This window comes from Salvelinus sp. IW2-2015, unplaced genomic scaffold, assembly GCF_002910315.2.
Source record: "Salvelinus sp. IW2-2015 unplaced genomic scaffold, ASM291031v2 Un_scaffold7697, whole genome shotgun sequence".
NCBI classification, from domain to species: domain Eukaryota; kingdom Metazoa; phylum Chordata; class Actinopteri; order Salmoniformes; family Salmonidae; genus Salvelinus; species Salvelinus sp. IW2-2015.
This window is the reverse complement of record NW_019948957.1, coordinates 7093-12087: the sequence shown is the minus strand read 5'-3', so window position 1 is coordinate 12087 and position 4995 is coordinate 7093. Positions and strand designations below refer to the sequence as shown.

General features: G+C 47.3%; 1 pseudogene; it reads left to right on the top strand.

The window, feature by feature from the left end:
- Positions 1-2459: 2459 nt before the first annotated feature.
- LOC112079356 (metal transporter CNNM1 pseudogene) lies at positions 2460-4788 on the top strand (annotated as a pseudogene).
- The last annotated feature ends 207 nt before the right edge of the window (positions 4789-4995 follow it).

The following is a 4995-nucleotide window of genomic DNA, read 5'->3' as shown; positions in this document are numbered from 1 at the left end:
ATAGGGAACACGTGTTAGGACACTTATAGGCTATAGGATACTGTTAGGACACATATAGGCTATAGGCATACTGTTAGGACACTTATAGCTATTAGGACACTGTGTAGGACACTTCATCGGGGAAACATCTTTAGACTACAATGACTAATATGCATACAAGATTATTAGATATAATCTTCTGATCATGTCTTCATTTTCATAATTCATTCCATTTGCAAAGAAACAGTACAAAAACTTGATCCCGGATAAACCAGTCAGTCGTTGCAGAAATTACTTTGTGAATTGTAATTAACTTTGAAAGGAATCTTTGCATACTTCTGCAGGTTTTCATCCAGTTGTTGAAGTCCACGTCCTCTTTCTGAGTGAACGGAGTGGCTATGGGCGGTAGATCCCCCCGATGTCCACTCTCTGCCCGCCGCCGCGCTTTGGGTTCGGTCTGGGTCTTTTTGGCTTCCACAGCACAGAGGCACCGCGTCTACACACTGCTGGACCGACAGTTCGGAGAGTTTTCACACCGAACATTGTGTCAATGGAACGGCTGTATTTTGGCTGAAGAAGCGGGTGGGTTGACAAAGTACGGTGGTCAAATGGTAGGTTAGCCGACACCAACAGATGTCGCACTGACTATGCCAGCCCAGTTAATATGTCAACGACGCTCTCTAAATATTGACAAAAAGTAAGGGGGTTTGACATTTTCCCAGCTTTGGAAATCAGGTGTCCTTCCTCAGCGAGTCTAGTAATACATACAGTTACCCATGTTTATGCTACAGGTTGAGTTGTCCCAAGAATATAGGCCTAAACTCTCCAAAGTAGCGATCTCTATACACGTTCAATAAATCACTATTCGGACATTCTCATTTGCACATTGAATTAAGACATACCGGTGAATAAAATATTTGCATTTCAGTGGGGTGTAGGACCTAGGCAACTTTCAAGCTGGTTAGGCAGCAGCGCAGGCTTGCTTCAGCTTTGGCAGAGGAAGAGGTAAAGAGAGGCCAACTCGGCGGAAAATCGGTCTCCCTCCAGCAGGTGACGTTTTCGCACACGAAGCAAAGGATTTTTGTTTCGCGGTCAATGAGTGTCGAAATTGGTCAACAACAAACAATTAATGGCTATTAACCTCACGTGTGCTACGTGAGGTTATTTGATTGAATAGACATTTTGGAACGCATAGGTTGTTAGAGTGTGCTGATATAAGTAGCACACGTGACACACCGCAATTTAGAAAACAACACTTTATATCGCTTTTGTCTCGAGATGGCTATGCATATCATGTTATGAGGCAAGTGGCATAGAGTCTCTCCATTGAGCACAGCGGTTGACGTCAACAACCCTCATCGAATATTCAAAATAGTATTAAAATAATGAGATGTATCCTTCCACTAATCTAAAGAAAGGCGGGAGATAGACAGCCCGCTGAGGCGCTTTGTGGACAACCACTAACATTGTCAGGGCGGAGAGACAAGTATCTTGTCAGTATATCCATAATCTTTCTTTGGTGAAGATCCGCCCACGTCATGCAGGGACCACCAAGAAAGAGCAAGACAGTTATAAAATATAGTTACTATTTTTGATGTTTAGAAAAACAAACCTCAGAAAGTAGGCTACTTACCGGTATTAGAACATGAGTGATAATGTTTTTGTAAATGACCAAATCTCGCATACTATATCCATATGCAAATCATAACGTTCTTTGGAGCATGGGGATTTAATTTATTAGGAGGACAATGGATCATGAATCGATAGAATATGTGATATTACTACAGCGATGACCAGGGCTTCAATCAGTTATAGGTAAAGATGGATACATTATCATGAATTATGTTAGCACATATATTATCATATGTTGTACAATACCGCCGTCTTTCGGAGATTACAGACGATATATTACAATCATGATATTATGTCTACACACAAGACAACTCACAAGTGATCCACGTTGAAATCCCAATAGTCCTAATTCACAATTGCTTTACATCAGATTACTTTGCATAATGTCTTTAAAAATAGATATGTTATTAATATTATCCTCAAATTAAACCAAGCACTGGTTCTAGGTATGCTCTTAGAAAAAAAGGTTATTTGGGGTTCTCTATAGAACTTTAGGGGTTCCATACATGAACAAGCGATAACCTTTGGTTCTTTATAAAACCTTTGTGTAGTCTGGAGGCATAATCACCATTCTGAGCGTGGTCTTTGTGTCTGACAGACAGGTGAAAGAAAGAGTCCTGGCCTTGGCGCTGATCAGGGAGAGCTGTTTACTGAGCCAGGCTGTGCCTCGGCCAGCTCTACACAACAATATACTGCTCCTCAGCTTTTGTTTGTGTATGAGAAGAGGGAGAAGAGAGAGAGGGTGAGAGAGAGAGGGGAGGGGGAGAAAGCAAGAAAGGGGGAGATAGGTAGAGATTGGGAGAGAAAACAGGCGAGCGAGAAAGAGATGCAGAGTGGGAGACGGGAGAGAGAGAGAGATAATAGTTTCCTAAAAGCCACATCCGATCCACAACATTCTTTTAGCAGTTATTTTTGTTTCCATTCCGTCTGCCCGTAATGTGTTGTTATGGGAATATAACAGACAGACAGACATACCAGTGGAATGACCATGCTGTTTACGTCATTATAAACCCACTGAACAAAAACATAGACATCTTTGGAATAGTGTTTTTAGTAGGTGCAGTGCAGGCAATAGCATAGGCTGCTATTTGTCCGTGCGCAAAAACAGATTCATGTTGGGGTGTAGAGAGTAGAATATCTAGACAGAGTGGGGGAATTTGATAAGGAATCTGTAATTAAGTCTTATTACATTTCCCACGTGACAATTACTGGGGATGGGAAGCAATCTGGAATGGAAACTTCCCGTGTTCTATTTTTGTGTGTCTCAGTACGTGTGCCTTTTGCATTCGTAGCCGGCTTTTTCTGCATTCTTCGTGCAAAATGGCATTACGTCACTGCATAATTCTGGCAAATTCTCTCTCCCACCAAAAAAATGACTTGACTACAGGCGGCCAGCCAGCCACCCGCCCCGTTAGCTGCATGGTATAGTAGAGTAGAGAATCAGCATCAACAACAACACCGGGAAATGCAGCTGCTGTAACGGAACTGGTCCCCCACCCACCACCGGCAGATGGAGTGTGAGCGCGCCACCGCCACGTGACTCGGTCGGTTCGCATCTGTAGTGTGGCGGAGTATCTCACTCTGCATCATGGCTGTGGAAGATGCAGCTGCCCGGTCCCGAACCGCCCTCTTCCCCAGGGTACCTTTCTCCCCAGCCCGGCTGCTGTTCCTCTCTCTCCTCTCCCTCTGRCTCATCCCCTCCCCGTCCCTCGCCCTGCTCGGCTTCCGTCCGGAGGAGACCGGGGGAGAGCTGTCCGTGGACGACGGGGTGCTGAAAGCCACCGAGGGAACCCGCTTCATGCTGCGGGTCTACTACGCCTCCTCCCCACAGAGGCTCAACCGGACCGCTGGGGCCAGAGCCAACGCCGCTCCCTGGATAGCATTCATCGAGGAGCCGAGGCCGGGGAGAGAGGGGCAGGTCCACCCGAAGCGGAATATGTGCATGGATAAAAACGCCAGGAGCTCGGATATTGAGATCTTGGGCTCTTTCAAGTCCGCTTCGAGTCAGAACTCCGTGTTGGTGGAAGTATTGGCTAAGAACCTGCGCAGGGGAGAGAAGATGAAGTACTATTCCATGTGCGCCTTCGACGGGTCCAAATGGGAACACTACCGGACCCGGGATTTCTGGGTCGCCGTGGTGGAGCGCGGGGCCGAACCGGACCTCTGGCTTCAAGTGTTAGTATCGGTTCTGTTACTGGCCCTCTCGGCGCTCTTCAGTGGCCTGAACCTCAGTCTGCTCGCGTTGGACCCGGTGGAGCTCCAGGTTCTGCAGAACAGCGGCACGGACAAGGAGCAGAAATACGCGAGGAAAATTGAGTCAGTGCGGCGGCACGGTAACTACGTCCTGTGCACTTTGRTGCTGGGCAACGCGCTGATRAACGCGGCGCTCGCAGTGTGGATGTGTCAGATCCTGGGGATGACCTGGTTGTCCACCATTATCTGCGCGTTTGGGATCTTTTTCATTGGGGAGATCCTGCCGCACTCTGTTGCGTCGCGGCACGGCCTGGCCATTGCGTCCAAAACCATCTGGGTAACCCGTCTTCTCATGGTTCTCTCCTTCCCCATTTCCCATCTCCTACCCATCAGTAAACTCCTAGACTTCATCCTCCACCAGGAGATCAGTACTTTTATACGGGGAAAAACTCCTTGAGATGCTGCGTGTGACCGACCCGTACCACGACCTGGTTAAAGAGGAGCTCAACATCATACAGGGCGCGCTCGAGCTCCGGACCAAGACCGTAGAAGATGTCTCTGACTCGCTAACGACTGCTTCATGCTCACCTCGGAAGCGGTGCTGGACTTTAACACCATGTCGGAGATTATGCAGAGCGGCTACACGCGCATCCGGTGTTCAAAACTTGCGGTCGAACATTGTGGATATTCTGTTCGGGAAGGACTTGGCGTTTGTTGACCCGGTACTGTACCCATCTGAAGACCATAACACAGTTCTATAAACACCCCATGCACTGTGTGTTCAACGACACCAAACTGGATGCCATGCTGGAGGAGTTCAAGAAGGGTAGAGAGGGGGGGAGTAAGATCACCCAAGAAACCTCTAGAAACGATGGTATGATTGTGTGTCCCCCCTCACTCTCTCTCTCTATCTTTTTCTCCCCACTCTTCTCTCTGTGGAAACAACTGCTGTCTGCTCATAAAAGGCGCTGTACCATAGTGTGACTAACAGGGATATCCCATCTCAGTGATATTCTACTACAAAGGGAATAGGGTGCCATTTGGAATACATACTACGATATAGCCTATTCCTATGGGCAATTTATGATGAATATGGGCAGGTAAGTGCTTGGTGGTGTGTGTCTCCTGTTGACCAATAGCAGGTAGCCATGTTGCCATGTGGTCTGTGTCTGTATATGGGGGAAGAAGGCA